This window comes from Eulemur rufifrons, chromosome 15 (assembly GCF_041146395.1).
Source record: "Eulemur rufifrons isolate Redbay chromosome 15, OSU_ERuf_1, whole genome shotgun sequence".
Classification (NCBI taxonomy): Eukaryota; Metazoa; Chordata; class Mammalia; order Primates; family Lemuridae; genus Eulemur; species Eulemur rufifrons.
This window is the reverse complement of record NC_090997.1, coordinates 68910192-68928570: the sequence shown is the minus strand read 5'-3', so window position 1 is coordinate 68928570 and position 18379 is coordinate 68910192.

Genomic DNA, 18379 nt, shown 5'->3' with positions numbered 1-18379 from the left:
TTCTTCAAAATGAAATGTCTACACAACAGTTACAAAATATGCCAAGTGTGAACCCAAAACCCTCTAAAGCTGTTTAAGGGCTAAACAAACTCTTCTTCATTTTTGAAATTTTTAGTCACACTAGTCTTTTCCACTTTTCCTAATGGTTTGGGAGCTAAGGTGTCAATTATTTCAGATAATAAATTATGCAACAAGATAGGCCATTTTATCAAGCATTTAATGTCAAAACGTGTGTAGTCTACAACATGAAGATAATAAACTGATTATTATCATATCAGTGTTCGCTTGGAAGGAATGGGCAAAACCAGAATGTTTTTCAGTCCTAATACTCTTATCATAACAAGGAAAATAATTGAAATTAAATGTCTTATATTATAAATATGAATTTTTAGTTATGTTTTATCTACTGTCATGAACAATACAGAAGAAATTGGATCATCTAAAATTTAAGGCAGCACACGTGATTTAACATAAATTTGTCACACATTATTTACCAGAATTTTGTCCTTAATTTTTTCTAATTGACAGCTGGTTCCAAACCTGTTTTTTTTTTACAGTATACTTCGCTATGTTATTGTTCAGTTGAGAAATACACTCTAAATGATCCCTTTACTTAGAATCTCTGTTCCATGGATATTTAAGATTGTAGCTTTTATTTCTTTCAACCTTCCAAATTTTTGTATTTTATAAAATTATATATAATTATGTTGATTTTAATCACTTTGCTGTGTACCATAATTTGACTAATAGTCATTAGTAATTTTGATGAAATAAATTGCTTTTTAAATACAATGTTGAGATCTATAACTTTTCAGAACTCACGTAATTTCCTCAAGCTAAACAAAGTAGTTCTGTTTAAATTACTAGTTTTGTACCGTGTAACTGGTTGGAATAGATAACTATGTCCACTAACTCCAGACTGTGGTTCTGAGACTGTGTGTATAGTGCATTTACTCCCCATCCCTCACGTTGTTTGAGAGCTTTTGAACCCAATAAATCATCTTTACTGAACAATTTATCAAATGGAAGAGCTGAGTAAATGCTACTCTTTTCATAACATATTGCTTTTGGGTGCCAGTAAAGGAGAAATAACGGTAGAATAACATAATAAGTAAGTAAACATCAGGTCAAGAGAAGAAGTGGTTGGCTATATCTAACCCAAAAATTAGAGCAGTGCTTTTTGAAGTTGGATCATCTGCATCAGAATTACCTGATGTCCTCATGAAATATGCAGATTCCCACTTCAGAACGAGCAAATAAACCAATGCATGACATGGATTTTACTAATACAGTGTCATGTTTTATAAATTTCTTACATCAAGACAGGAAAATTGGCTAGAAGATGTGGGGAAGGGCTTTCTCTTCCCGGTTCTTCCCGGAGTTGGGGGAAAGCTGAGTTGAGAGGGTGGAAAAAAAAGAAGATGTCAGATGTCGGGGAGGAAAATGTGTCCCAGCCTAAGCCACAGTCTAAAATCTTAAGAAATGTAATAAAATTCACCTTCAGCCAGATTACAATTTAGTATTAGTTCATTCAAAAAGACAGTGTGGAGGAGAGAGTTTGGGGTGGGGAGGGGGAGGGGTAGATTGAGGAACAATGGTCACTATCCATTAGTTGTCTCAGCAGTGCTTTCCTGGTGTTTCCTATCATGGCATATAGAAGATGATAGTATTTATTATATCCAGCACCCTGGCATAAGCAGATGAGTCTGTTCACAGGTATAGCTAAGCAGACCTGGACACCCCAAAAGGGAATGAGGGGGATCAACACCATCCCTTTTGGGGCACCCTGTTGAGAAATTGCTCCAGACAACATGCATCACTCTGTTAATGTGTTCATCACTACACGTGCTTAGCAATACCTGGGCACTAGTTTTGCCTTCTCTACTTTGTGGAACACAGGAGCTAATATCAGGAAGTTGCTGATCATTCTCCAGCTTCTTGTAAAGAACATGAGATAGTTTCTGCATTTCCACAATTAGTGAATGCTATTAAATGGATACAGCATTGCATGTAGAATAGTTTTCTTAATTACTATATTTTGTTTACTTTTGAATGAAATTAGTAATTTAGAAGTTATATCAGAAAGTACATTCAACTTATCTTTTCAGCTAGCAATCTATAATGCTATGAAGTGAAATTTCAAGAGAACTTTGATTATCATGCATAAAATAAGAAAAGATAAGGCAAAATACATAGAATACTGAGAGATAGACTCCATTTTTATTTATTCTTAGATAACAGTTGTTTGTTGATCATATTTGCTTCTTAAAGAAGTAAACAAACATGCATTCCAGGTTTAAAAAAAAGGTGGAGAGGAGGAGTCAATTAGAAATAGAAGTCAAAAGATGGCTTGGACATTAACTTTTATAAAATCAAAAAAGCTAAAAATACCAAGTGATCAATATTTCAAATAAAAAGTCTTATTGGTCATTTTCCCAAATTCTGTAGTACTAAATGTGGATTCCATCTATAACTCAAACTATGTTGAATTTTAGCAATATATCTTTCGGCATTAATTAGATGAATTAAAATATTGCAAAATAAATCAGAAAATATAGAACTTTGGAAATCATATGCCATCTTTAAAAAATTAAATGGCACACAGAACTCAAAGTAAACTATGATAACATTTACACTAACATGGAAAACAAATAATTACATATGATTACATATTTTAAGTTGATCTAACTGTAATTTCTATTTGGTCTCATTTCCAGAAACTTAAAGAACTGACACATAGGACAACACAAAATCAAATGTGAAACCAAAGTGCATGTTAAGTCTATTAACAAACTTGCAATAAATGTGAACCAAGCTTTTTATGAAGTGAATAAGTAACCACTTCATCCTTAAAGCTTAGCTATTACAACTAATAATTTATAACTTAAATCACATTAAATACATGGTTGATTATCTGTTTATACCTATGAGTTAATTTTGAAAGGACACATGAGACATGAAAGTCAATTGTTCTCCAGAGAGAGTAGGTAAATTATCAAAGTCATTATATGGCTGATCATATAAGGAAAATTAAACTAATGGACATGTTTCCATTAAATACTCTGAATTGCCAACTGCCTTCAGCATTCACTTAGTGTTAAAAATAAAAGGACTGACAAAACCATTAAAAAAAGGAAATTGCCATAGTTGAGGCAGGAAGTGATTAAGGCAGAAATAAGGATTTTAGTAGCGTCACAGTCATGGTAAGGATGATTTCTGTTCCAACCCTGTTCCAGTGTATTAATGATAACAAACCTATGAAGAGAAAAAGTAATTCCATAGGGACAACAATAGGCATATGTTAGAATTCCAATTATTTCATCATCCACTTTGATGTGAATAAATCAAAATGATTTGAGCTAGAATAATTAGTGTAGCACTCATAAAAACTTGTGGAAATATGAATGTGTGCACAGGTAATAAAATTCTAATTTTTAAAAGTTAGTAACCTTCCTATATTTTATTAAGATTCATTGCATTAGGGAATTGAAGACTCTGATGTCATCACTGCTTTATTCAGTGAGCAGCAGCCATGGAGTGCTTCCTGCATGGGTAGCTTTGTAGAAACCCGTATAGGAAGTAAAGCTCTCGCTCTACCAAGGATGCACTTTAACGCCTGCAGTAAAAGAACACATCCAGGCTTGCTGTGGGTTCATGACATCCAAGGTGATCTGAAAACACATACTCATCTGTGTGCAGTCCTGAGGGTCAGCAGGGAATCAAGAAAGCTGATGAGAATATGGAGAAGCGCAAATAAAGGAAAATAAAAAGTAAAAAAGAAACCCTAAGTGTCTGGTACATTGAATGCAAATTTAAGACCCAGAGGAAACCACGACAAACTGAAAGGTGTTGAATTTGGCATAATTAGAAAAAAACACATGGTAAGATGTACACTGAATCTTGTGACTGAGATGGAATGGAAGTGTAAGTTCCTCAGGACTGAAAGGATAAATGCAAAGCATTTATCAATTTCTATGCCATTAATAGTATGTAACATTTAGCTTAGTGCTCAACACTCATTATAGGAATTAATGATCTTATTGGGGTTTAATAATATATCATATATCAAACACTTATTATGTGCTAGGTACTATGTTAAGTACTTTATAAGCTATGTTGTTTTATCCTTACTGATTCTATGAAATTGATATGATATTTTTTACAGATGGAGAAACTGAGACTCCAAAAATTTAGGTAACTGTCCCAGTTCTCATGGCTAGTAAATGAGGAGCCAGCATTGAACCCAATCTTATTTGGTTTAAACTTTCATGTTTTTATCCAATAAAATGGCAAGCTTGTTAGACCTCCCACCCAACACAGGGGCCAAGTCTCTGTCTCCTGCTTTCTCGGATTTGTGGTTCTCAGACCCATCAATCCATATTCCCATACCTCCTTTTTATAACAAATTTTGTAATGCTCTCTTTACTACACCAAAAGAAATTCATAGGCAACACACATATGTATTTAATCCATGTAATGCATTGGCTGTAATAGAGAGTAAATTTTTCTAATAAAGTAGAATAATTAATAATAATATGCATTTCAATAGATACATTTTCAGGTATGATTACACTAAAACACTTTAATAAGTAACCTGAAGTTTGCCCCAAGAATGGAACAATTATACAAGCATATTACTACTGGTGGGATTTTGTTCATTTGTATGTTTGTGACTCAAATACATGAGAGTTATTGCCATTGGTGATGTGTTTTTCTGAAATGGTAAACAATTCTTGTGAAAGTTCCCTACAAAACAAAATACAATCGATGGTTGAATTTCTAAAAAGGTCATTATATATTATAACCACACCAAAAACTTCTTTGTGTTTATATGTAAAATTGTTAGCTTCTAGGCTTATAGAATTACACATGGATATTTCATCTACCTGATGTATGGCGAGACATTTAAAAGTCATGCAGAATGCATGTATGGAACTATCTTTACAGGATGTTAAGCATCCTGATCCCACTCACTAAATACTGATGGTACCTTCCCCAATCATAATGAAAAACAAAAATGCCACTGATAGTGGTACAAATGAAAATCATTCATTTAAACCATTAAACAGGATTCACTAATATAAACGAAGATAATATATTGATTCAATGACAAACATGAAGTACCTGTAAAATTTAAACATTTTAAAAAGCTCCATGGCAGTGCCAGGAGCTGGAAAATGTTTGGATTGAGACAATGGAGACTAGCCAGGAGTGAAGTACTCATATGGGATATGTAAAAAACAATAGGAAAAGAGGCATGAAAATAGAAGCTAAATCTTGACTAGAATCAGCCAGTGGGAGACTAACAGATGGAAGAAAAAGAGAGGGAAGGAATATTCTCTTTCTGCCCCAGGTGCCCTGTCTGCATTTACTCCCAGGACCCAGCTCCTTCCAGGCAGCCCTCTCCCCATAGGCCCAGCTGCCATGAGGGGCATGGCTCCAGGCTCTGTGACATCATCTTCTCCCTTGGTCCCTCAATCCCTGGAGAACATAGCAGCTTCTGGCTGTTGCTGATCTCTAAATTGCTTCACCCTTCTCTTTGGCTTTTTAACCCTTTGAACTCCTTTTTAATTAGTTTCCTATATAAAATTTCCTCTTTGAACTACCTAGCATGGGTTCTGGTTTTCTGACAGGATTTTGATTGATGCACAGGTTCTTAATAACAAGAAAAATCAGCTTAAAATTGAACTTAATATTAAGTTCTATTAAAATTGATAGAAACCTTAAAGGAAATAATAGTCTGTAAAACTATCAGTAAATAAGTATTTATTTAGCAAATACCATGTATCTACTAAGATACATTTGCTGTTATTACAACAGAATTCATTTATTCAGCCCTGACCAAAAGAAGCATATACTCTACTAAACCAGGAAGTAAAAGAAATATGCTGTAAAAGTTAAGGGTTTTGTTTTCAAGTAGACCTGGATTAGAATTCAGAATCTACTGCTTAATTCCTGTGTGATTTTGTTCAGGTGTTTTAACCTCTCTAAGCTTCACTTTTCTCTTCTATGAAGTGGGGATCATGATAATAATACCTGGTTTGAAGAATAAATTGTATAAAGTATACATAGCACCTAGAATAATGTTTAGCTCCAAGATCTCATAGGAAAATTCAGTAGCTAAGAAAATTTAATTTTAGGAAAATAGGCTTCGATAAAAGGCACTACAAAGCCCTTAATGACAAAATTCATAGAAGTTCAGCTTTTCAAATAGTTGCATATTCTATTTCTCTAGAAAGAGCAGGAAAATGAATCTGGTCTTTAGAATTTCAGGTTTATAGTTTGAAAGGCTTTCAGAAGAATAACCCATTGGCTACATTAAAGTTCTAGTACACAATTGCATATTCTTACAGTTAAACAGATAACTGCATTTATGATTTCAACTTAGGTATTTTCTTCATACTTTACTGAGTAGATCAGCTGTTCCACTTGTTAGGGATTGTATCTGTACTAGCAAAGAAGAAAGTAATATAAGAAAAATGAAGGAAAAAAGTAAAAGAACAGCCACTCTTTCTTCTTTTTTTCTACATAAGAACGTATATACCAAGACAATGTCTTGATACGGGGAGTAAGGCAGTGGATGACGGCGGTTTTCCAATTTTTGCCTAAGATATAAAATTTTCCAATTATTCTCTTTATGGAAAGAATAACAACAGGCTAAAGTAAAGAAATACAGAATGATACCAAAAAACTAAAAGTCAAATAGGAAGGACTTATGTCAGTGATGGTAAATTAGATAACTCAAATAAGTTTATCCACTGAGAACAACTAGGAAAGCTAAAACAAACAAAACAAAACAAAATTTGAAAAGCCTTAAAAAAAAACTCTTTAAAGACATTAGAGACCCTATGACATTATAAATATTATTTAACAAGATCCAAGAAAAGAAGCAACTCAGAGAAGAAAGTCCAGCTTTTGGAGTTGATTCCCCTGTAGGAATATCTACTGTTTGCAGAAGAGATGCCTCACAGACTGAGAAGCTGGACAAGGTATTGATAGTCTCACAAAATTCAGTGGACACAAACTAAAGCTCAGAGCCTGCTGAAAAAGGAGATTCCTGACAAAGAGCCTTGTTATGGGGCAGTGAAGAGTCCCTTTGCCCTAAGGGAGAGGGTAAACTGAAAATAAAATGACCCTAAAAGAAACCGAAAGTCACTTGCAAATACTCTTAGTTCATGAAATTGAATTAAGTAGTTTGAATTGCTGCTATTCCTATCCAACTATCACAAAGTTCAATCCCTTCTGGAAGAAGAAAACATCATCCTAGGCCTCAATTATTTCTAAAATAAAATCTTTTTATACAATATTTGGTATTCAAAAAAATAGCCAGATAGAATGAGGAAATATAAATTTAAAAATCACAGGAAACAAAGGCAATTAGAACAAAAGTTATAGATGATGCAGAAAGTAGAGGTATCAGACACTGGCTTTAAAATTACTATGCTTGATATATTCAATAAATAAAATACAAGATTGGTAATTTTGATTATACAAAAAAGAAGTGAAAATTCTATAAATAAAAATGCAATTAGTAAAATTAGGAATTCAATACAGCTGAAGATAGAGTTAGTAAACTAGAAGGTAAATCAGAAGAGGCACAGCTGAAGATAGACTTAATCAACTGGAAGGTAAATCAGAAGAAAACATCTAGACTGAATCAGTAAGAGACAAATAAGAAAATGAAATTCAAAAATTAAACTAAGAGATTGATTTATTCAGTGTTCTCCAGAGAGACAGGACCAATAGGATGTATATAAATATAGAAAGAAAAAAACTTTGACCATAGAATATTATATTCTGAAAAAATATACTTCAAACATGAAGGAGAAATAAAGACTTCCAGAAAAACAAAAGCTGAGGGATTTAATCAACACCAGAATTGTCCTATAAGAAATGCTAAAAGGAGATTTTCAAACTGAAAGAAAAGGATGTTAATGAGCGATAGAAAATCATTTGAGGGAATACAACTTGCTGGTAACAGAAAGTGCACAAATATAGAACACTCTATTGCTGTAATTGCAGTATATAAACCACTTATATCCTGAGGAGGAAGACTAACAGGCAAACTTATCAAACATAACTACAACAACAATTTGAGAGATAGAGAGTATGAAAAGATATAGATGGAAAAAACAAAACATTACAAAGTGGGAGGGGGATAGAGTTAAAGTGTGGAATTTCTGACATACTTCCAGAGATAATCACTTTTGACAAAGGAAGACAGGTAGGAAGAAAGGAAGAAAGAAAGAGGACCACAAACCAACCAGAAATCAAATAACAACATGGCAGTAGTAAGTCTTTACCTATCAGTAATAACATTGAATATGAATGGACTAAACTCTCCAATCAAAAGAGATAGAGTGGCTGAATGTATTTAAAAAAAACAAGACCCAACTATATATTGTCTACAAGTAACACACTTTACCTATAAAGACACACATAAATTGAAAATAAAGATATGGGAGAAGATATTCCCTGCAAATGGAAATAAAAAAAGAGCAGCATGGCTATACTTCTACCAGATAAAATAGATTTCAACAAAAAACTGTAAAAAGAGACAAACAAGGTCATTATATAATGATAAACAAGTAAATTTAGTAAGCGTATATAACAATTCTAAATATATATGCACCCAACACCAAACAGATATGTAAAGCAAATATTGTCAGAGCTCAAGAGAGACACAGATGCTAATACAATAATAGCTGGAGGCCTCAACACTCAACTTTCAGCATTGAACAGATTCTTCAGACAGAAAATCAACAAAGAAATATTGGGCTTCATCTGTACTATAGATCAAATGGACCTAATAAATATTTACAGAATATTTCATCCAACAACTACAGAATACACTTTCTTCTCCTCAGCTCATGGATCATTCTTAAGGGTAGACCATATGTTAGGCCACAAAAAAAGTCTTAAAAAGTTCAAAAAAGTTGAAATCACATTGACTATTTTCTCTGACCACAATGGACTAAACCCAGAAATCAATAACAAGAGGAACATTGAAAACTATACAAACACATGGAAATTAAACAATATGCTTCTGAATCACCAGTAGGTCAATGAAGAGATTAAAAAGGAAACTTTAAAATTTCTTAAAACAAATGAAAATGAAAACACAACATATCAAAACCTCTGTGATAGAGCAAAAACAGTACTAAGAGGAAAGTTTATGGCAATAAGTGCCTACATCAAAAAGTATAAAAGCTTCAAATAAATAACCGAATGATGTATTTTAAAGAACTAGAAAAACAAAAGCAAACCAAACCCAAAATTAGTAGAAGGAAAGAGATAATAAAGATCATTAACAAGGCTAGGCACAGTGGCTCACGCCTGTAATCCTAGCACTCTGGGAGGCCGAGGCAGGAGGATCGCTCGAGGTCAGGACTTCGAGACCAGCCTGAGCAAGAGCGAGACCCTGTCTCTACTAAAAAATAGAAAGAAATTAACTGGACAACTAAAAATATAGAAAAAATTAGCCGGGCATGGTGGCTCATGCCTGTAGTCCTAGCTACTCGGGAGGCTGCAGCAGTAGGATTGCTTTAGCCCAGGAGTTTGAGGTTGCTGTGAGCTAGGCTGACGCCATGGCACTGTAGCCTGGGCAACAGAGTGAGACTCTGTCTCAAAAAAAAAAAAAAATTAAAATGCTCAACATCATTAGTCATCAGACAAATCCAAATAAAAACTTCAATAAGATATCATCTCATCCCAGCCAAAATGGCTTTTATCAAAGAGACAGGCAGTAACGAATGCTGGCGAGAATGTGGAGAAAGGGGAACCCTTGCACACTGCTCATGGGAATGTAAATTAGGGCAACTGCTATGGAGAACAGTATGTAGGATCTTCAAAAAACGAGAAATACAACTATAATATGACCCAGCAATCCCGCTACTAGGTATATCTTCAAAAGAAAGGAAATCAGTGTATTGAAAAGATATCTGCACTTCTTTGTTTTATTGCAGCATTATTCACAATAGCCAAGATTTGGAATCAACCTAAGTGTCTATCAGTGGACAAAAGGATAAAGAAAATGTGGTACATATACACAATGGAATATTATTCAGCCATAAAAAGAATGAAATCCTGTCATTTGTGACAACATAGATGGAAATGGAGAACGCTATGTTCAGTGAAATAAGCCAAGTACAGAAAACCAGATTTGCATGTTCTTACTCATATGTGGGAGCTAAAAATTAAAACAATTGATCTCATGGAGATAGAGAGTAGAAGGATGGTTACCACAGGTTGGGAAGAGTAGTCAGGGGGGTGGGGGGATAATGTGGGGATGGTTAAGGATAATAGGTATGAAAATATAGGTAGATAGAATGAACAAGATCTAATATTTGATAGCATAGCAGGATGACCATAGGCAACAATAAGTTATTGCATATTTTGAAATAACTGAAAGAGTGGAATTGGAATATTCCTAACACAAAGAAATGATAAATACTTGAGGTGATGGATACCCATCATACGTTGTATTTCTGTATCAAAACATTACATGTACTCTTTAAATGTATACAACTATAATGTACCCATAATAATTAAAAATAATATTTAAAAAAAAAACTATAAAGAAGGTAGAGTGGTTTACCATAAGATAAAGGAGACCTTAGGATAAGGAATATTATCAGAGCTAAAGAGAGACAACTAATATTGATAAAAGTGCCAATTATTTAAGACTTTAATATGTATGCATGTAATAATAAAGTCTTTAAATTCATGAAGCAAAAACTGAGAGAACTAAAGGGAAAAATAGAAAATCAATAGTCATAGCTTGAGTTTTTGATATTCATGTCTTTATAATTTGTAGAAAAAGTAGACACAAAATTATTATGGATACAGATTATCCAAATACAACTATCAGGTAACTTGATTTAATTGATATTTACAAACACTAAATCCAACAACTAAATATATACTCTTTTCAAGTGCATATGGAATATTTTCCAAATATACTGAGCTATTAAGAAATAAATCTCAGTATATTTTAAAAGGCAGATATCTTAGAGTATTTTCTTTCAACGAAATTAAATTTGAATTTGAAAACAAGTTATTTTGAAAATCCCTACATATTTGGAAATTAACACACTTCTAACATGGGTCAAAGGGAAAAAATTACAAGATAAAAAATATACTAAATGATAATAAAAACATAGTCTATCGAAATTTTATTTTGATCAAAATGTATGATATTCAGCAAAAGCAGTATTTAAAAGGATATTTGTAGCTTTAAATGACTATACCAGTAAAGAAAAAAATGTTTAAAATCAGTGATCTAATTTTTCAATTAAGTAGAAGGAAAAATGAAATAAAGATGAAAAGGTCATTTTAATAAAAAAAATTAAAGAATAGTCAAAAAGTTGGTTCTTTGAAAATATTAATAAAATTTACCAACTTTTAGCAAGAATAATTTTTAAAAGAGTAAGATAAAACACAAATCATTACTATCAAGTATAAAAGAGAGTGTGTCACTATAGATTCTAGATACAAAAAAATAATAAGGCAATATTTATGAACAACTTTTGGCCAATAAATTAAAAAACTTAGGTGAAATGGAGAAATTTCTTCCAAAACACAACTTATCAACATCAATTAAATAAGAAATATAGAAAATCAAAATAGCTTCATTTTATTTTTAAAAATTGAAATCCCAATCAAGAACTTTTCCATACAGAAAATTTCAGGTCTGAATTATTTCAATAATGACTTCTATCAAATATTTAAGAAAGATATATCATTCTTATGCAAATTTTTAGGAAAAAGAAGAGAGAATACTTTCCAACTCATTTTATAAAGTCAGCAAAACCCTGGTACCAAAAACTTACAAAAACACTATAAAAAACAAGTTACAGAATATTCCTCATAAGCATAGACACAAAAAGTCTCAACATAATTTGACATAATTTAGCACCCATTTGTGTAAAAGTACTCAGCAAACTAGGAAAAGTTAATTGGCTCAAAAAGGAAAACTGTTACAGAAATAATGAATTAAAATAAGTCGAGACAATGCTTTGGTTATTGCCTCACAAAAAGAATTGAATTGACTCAGAGTAGAATGATGGTTACCAGACGCTGGGAAGGGTAGTGAGGAGGGAGGCATAAAGCTGGCATGGTTAAGGGGCGCGAATGTGGTTAGATAGCTAGAATGAGCAATAATAATAAAAATGAACTGTATTGGTGAAGTTTATTCTTGCTTTTCAATTTGGGTTTGGAAGCAGTCACAAAGATGATGATGATGATGATAACTATGACAATAAATGACAGTAACAATGATGGTGATTGTATTTTATTTAGAAAATTTTTTGTTCTCAGAATTCACTGTCTTGACTAGAGTGTTTTCACCCAAATGAATACAGCAGAGAAGATATCTTCACATTCATAGAATTCAAGTGAGCTAAGATTTAACATATTTTTCTCTCTAAAACTGAAGTAAACTTACTTCTCAAGGCCCCATATCTGTTCAGCAGTAGATACTGCAACCTTATTAATTCAAGGTAAATTCATTCATTCCAATATTCAACCGATATTTACTGAACACAGTATGTGCTGGGCACTTGGGATTCATCAGTGAACAAAACAGAAAAAGATCCTGTCCTTAAGGAGCTTATATTCTAGCCAAGAAGATAGACGATTTACTAACATTGTGCATGAATAAATTACATAATAGGTTACAAGGGCGTAGGTATCAAAAAAAGGTGAAATAATAGAGGATGCGTGGGATAAAGAGCGCTGGGGGGGTGGGGGATAGAAGAGCCAGGGGATGAGGATGACTAACAGCATTCATATTGCTTTATGTCTATAAAACCAAGATTTTTCTGCTTTTCTGCTGAACTGACTTTGTTTTCCTGACTTATCTATGACACTCTCCTTAGACAAGTCATTGTGACCAAAAGGGGCATTATTTTCCCCTGATGTTTTAGGGAATAACAATGGAGAGGGGTCTCACAAAACAAGATACATAGTGCTAAAAAATTGAATAATATCATCATTTAGAGTTACCAGTAGGTGGGGATGTTGAATAATATTTTTCTATGTTGTCAGCAACCTTGTTCCTAACTTAACAGTGAGAACAAAAAGCAGGCTTGTGAGCAAACATCCACCCTGTTATACAGTCTCTTTTTAATGGACGTTTTTTTCAAAAATTATAACTAACTTTTTAAAGGTTTCAAAATAACTGTAAAAATGATTGGATTCAGTCTGGAATGGGAGCTCTGGAAATCCTGGAGAGAGGTCCTCCCACTGCACTGGGTCAACACTTAAACCTTTTGCTTCTGAGCTGCCCAGTGATCTCTAAATCTCATCTAAACTTTGGACCCAATGCTTTGAGGGTGAATTACAATATAAGTGATGGATAACTGCCTGTGTTTGACCCACATGCTGCAAAAATGAGGTAGAGCTTGATTCTACTTATTCTCCTTCCATTAATAATAGAATATTGAGCAACTACTGACTTGTGCCAGGTGCTAAATCAGGTGCTTTCCATACTAGGTCTTATTTAATCCTCATAGCAGCCCTAGGAGGTCAGCATTATCAGCTGTATTTACAGATAAGGGAACTGAAAAACTAAGTTATTTGACTATGTTCATTCAACTAGTAAGTGGTAGAGACAGAATTTGAACCCAGCCCTGGCTAACTCTCATGTTTTGATTCTCATCTGTCCAATAAAAGATCAGAATTCATTTACCTAATTTTAAAAGAGAAACTAACTTAAACATGTGCATTGCTGGTCATACCCTAGTTTAGGGTATCTAATTGATGGTCAGTGTACGTTTTGTCCTAGGAGCCAATCCTGACCAACGAGCCTAGGGATTGAGTGAAACTAACATATAATATCTTCCTTAGCACCAAAACTATAGCATTTACTCACCCCTCTCAAAATGCAGCTTCAGTCTCATTGTGGGGCTTTGTTAGCATTTATAGAAATTGCCAGTTTAGCAACAAAAGAAAAATATTTTTCTGATTTATCCATAAAGTTCTTTCTTTGGGCAAGTCATTCTGACCTACAGGGGCACTATATTTACCTCATGCATTAGGGAATAACAATAGAGAGAGGTCTGAGAAGACAAGATACAGCATACTAGAAAATATTTTTAATACATATGTCTAGCATGTATCCAAAATCTATAAAGAACTTATTCAAATCAATAAGAAAAACAAACTGTTTTTAAATGGGAAAACAGAATAGACACTTCATAAAAGGCATTTCCAAATGGCTAATAAGCATTTATAAACTTGTTCAACACTTTGTTCACCAGTAAAATGCACATAAAACTTATGAAATACTCACTAGAATGGCTAAAGTGAAAAAGATGACAATACCAAGTACTGGAAAGGAAAAGAAACAACTGGAACTCTCATGCATTGCTGGAAAGAGTGCAAATTGATACAAGTACATTGGAAAATCATTTAGCACATGCTACTAAAGCTGAATATACATGTACCCTTTGACCTATCAATTCAAATCCACCTCTAGGTATATATTCAAGAACATACATGCACATGTTTACTAAAAGGCATTATAAGAATATTCATAGGATTATTTATAATAGTCCAAATATTAATCAACAGTAGAATGGATCAATTAGTTGTGATATATTTTTACAATGGAATTCTATATAGCACAAAAAAATTAACTACAGTTTATACGATAAAATGGATCAATCTCACAGGCATAATGCTAAGCAAAAGAAGCCAGACACTGTATGACTCCACTTATATGAAATTTTAAAACCAGATAAAACTCTATGTTATAAAAGTCAGAAGAGTAGTTATCGTGTCAAGAAGGTAATGCCTGGCAGTGGACATAAGGTAGGCTTCTATAATAGGGTGTTGGTAATATTCTATATCTTGATCTGAGTATACAGATGTTTAACTTGTAAAAATTAATCAAGATGTGCACTTAAAATATGTGCTCTTACCTGTACATATATCATATTCCAGTAAAAATAGTTAATAAATCAATCTCCAACTAAGCATAATATAGTAAAAATAGCTCAATAGGATGAATGAAAAATATGAAGTGCAACCAGAGAGAAACGCTGTTTAGCCACAAAGGACCAAAAAGACAACTGGTAAACTTCTCTTCAATATGCTATTGATAGCTTTCAAACCAACAGAGTAAAAGTGAAAAAATAAAGAAAATTTTATTCCAATATAAGGTAGTAAAGGGTGGGAGGAGAAAAGGAAAGGATAGTAAGATGAATACACAAGAGATTGAAATAATTTCAAATATAATAGAAATCACACTAAAGGTAAATGAATTAATGCATCTATTAAAATCAGAGAATTTTGAAATCAGATTAGACAACAAAAAAATTAATAAAACCTTCAGCTGTATGCTACTTACAAGAGACAAACCTAAAACAAAATGGCACAAAAATGTTGAAAACTGCAGAAAAATACATACCAGGTAAATGCTCCCAGAAGAAAACTGGTGATATAATTTTAGAATCAGACAAAATAGAACTTAAGACAAAACATATTATTAGGGACAAAATTAAAAACTCACAAAAAAGATATAACTATCATGAACATGTATGTGTACACCTAGTAATTTAGCGTGAAATACATACAGCAAAACTGGCAGAATTTCAACATGACATTAACAAATCCCCATTAATGGATGGTTTCCTTTTTAACATAATTTTCTATATATGACACACCTGCATTAAAGATCAATGATAAGTGTACAGTTCAATGAATTTCCATATCCTGAACCGTGTAACCAGTGTCCAGATCAAGAAAGAGTTCATCAGTATTCCAGAAGCCCCTTGTTCATCTTCCAATTACTAGAACCCAAGGTAAACATTACCCTGAAGTCTAACACTATGGGACAATTTTGACTGCTTTTTAACTTTATAGAAATGGGATAATATACTAAGCACTCTTTTGAGTCTAGCTTCTTTTCTCCAACATCATGTTTGGGAGCTATACCCAACTGTTGCATGTAAGCATAGTTTGCATGGGTGAATATACCAAAATTTGTGTTTGCATTCTACTGTTTTTTTTTTTTTTTTTTTTTTTGTTGAGACAGAGTCTCACTTTGTTGCCCAGGCTAGAGTGAGTGCCGTGGCGTCAGCTTAGCTCACAGCAACCTCAGACTCCTCGGCTTAAGCGATCCTACTGCCTCAGCCTCCCGAGTAGCTGGGACTACAGGCATGCGCCACTATGCCCGGCTAATTTTTTCTATATAGATTTTTTTTAGTTGTCCATATAATGTCTTTCTATTTTTTAGTAGAGACGGGGTCTCGCTCAGGCTGGTCTCGAACTCCTGACCTTGAGCAATCCACCCGCCTCGGCCTCCCAGAGTGCTAGGATTACAGGCGTGAGCCACCGCGCCCGGCCTGCATTCTACTGTTGATGAACATTTCAGTTGTTTACAGATTTTGCATCTCACAAATGGAGCTACTATAAACATTCATATATGTGTCTTTTGATGAAGTTACATGGACATTTCCTTTGGGAAATTTTCCGAGAAGTGAAATTACTGGGTCATATGTGTATGCACATGTTTAACTTTAGTACATACTGGCAAACAGTAGTCTAACGTAGCAATTTATACTCCCACCAGCAGTATATGAGAAACCTGGCTGCTTTACATCCTTAACAACACTTTTTCATTTTAACCATTCAGAGGCGTGTACTGGTATTCATGGCTGTAACTTTTATTTCAGTGAATAAGTTGTACCTTTTCATACATGTATTGGTTCTTTGAATACCCTCTTTTGTGAAGTATCTTTTAAATAAAGTCTTTTGTCCACTGTTCTATTGGGCTGTCTGCTTTTTCTTTAATGATTTATGAGAGTTTTTTTTAAAAAAATAGTCTAGATATGAGTAGTTTGTAAAAGGTATCTAATCATGGGAGATTTAAAAATACTTCTATCAGAATCTGATAGCTCAAAGCAAAAGGACAAAAAATTGGCAAGAATACAAAATATTTAGAAGCCTCATGAAGAAAGTCTTAATAAAAGTTTTCAAAATCAGTATCATATAGATCATATTCTCTAGCCACAATGCTGTTAAATGATAAATCAATAATAAAAAGACAGTTTTTTTAAAAAATGCCCCTTTAGAGTCCTGGACTAAAGGACTCTGGAAAAATTGAAGTTACTTTGGAAATTAGGACTATGGGAGGTTTGCCCAGCATGATTATGGCTCTGTGAGAGGAAGCCTGTGGGAAGGGCTACAGCAAATTAGTGGAGAATCAAAAGCAGCACATTCCATTTTTCAGGTTTGGGAAATGCTGCAGGCTATAACCCTCTAGGCTGAATAAAGGCTGAGAAGTGAGCGCTCCATAGAAAACAAATAAATAATCTCACTACTGTGCTTGGTTCAATCCAGTGTTTCCCATTATATTTATATTTTAAAAAATCCTTTTATCCAAAGACAACTATTAACATCTTAAAGTAAAGAACTGTTTGGGAAACACTAGCCCAGAGATTATAATTCTTTGTCTCTTTCCCTAGTAGTTCACATAAAATGCTTTATCAGATTTTCCTGGTACCCTAACTAGGAAGTCATCAGAAGCCTCTCTTTTGCTAGCATTCTATCATTCACTGACACTGTGACTCATTAATGTTTTGTTTTTCTTACAGCTCCTGGAAGATTTTTTTAAGTGGAGCTAAGTTTTTTTATTTACTTTATGATCACAAGAAAATGCTTTCATCATTTCTTGTTTGCTAAAGCAAAGTATAATCGTTTTAAAATAACCATGAAAGTGAAATGTAAAAATATACTAAGAGATAGTAACAGGGTTCAAAAGTTGGAAAGTGTTAATTATTCTTTTCCTGTTTTTCCCTTTACTTTCTTTGAAGGCAAATGGAGGAATCCTTTGATCTTCTGTGTTTTTCAAGATACATATGTTCTGTTATTCTTAGGTAAACACGAAGACAGAACCATGAAATACAAATCAAATGTTTAGCCACACCGCATTAAAAATAATATTTACATATTTAGTGGGAGAAAAGAGAAACAGTCTGTGTTTTATGTTTTACCCTATCTTATCTGAATGTTTTATGATAAAAGTAAAATAGTACAAAAATGTTGAGAATAATATATAGTTTTCTTGAAATTTTATCTACTTCAAATTTTATCTACTTCCACATAGCCAACTAATTTGACTTTTTGAACTTGCTCCAGAATCCTTCGTGAACCCATGGATGGAATTGAGAAAGGAAAAAAATATGAATTTTAGAATTGACAATTTTTCTAGTAATTTTAGCAGGATAGACACTTGACCTAAATAAAAGCAGAACCAAAGATTCACTTCTCCTTTCCTTTTGTAAAGTGTAAGTTTTACTTATCTCATAGAAACGAATATCTTAGTAAAAGAAAGTTATTCATGGTTGGGCATGGTGGCTCACACCTGAATCCT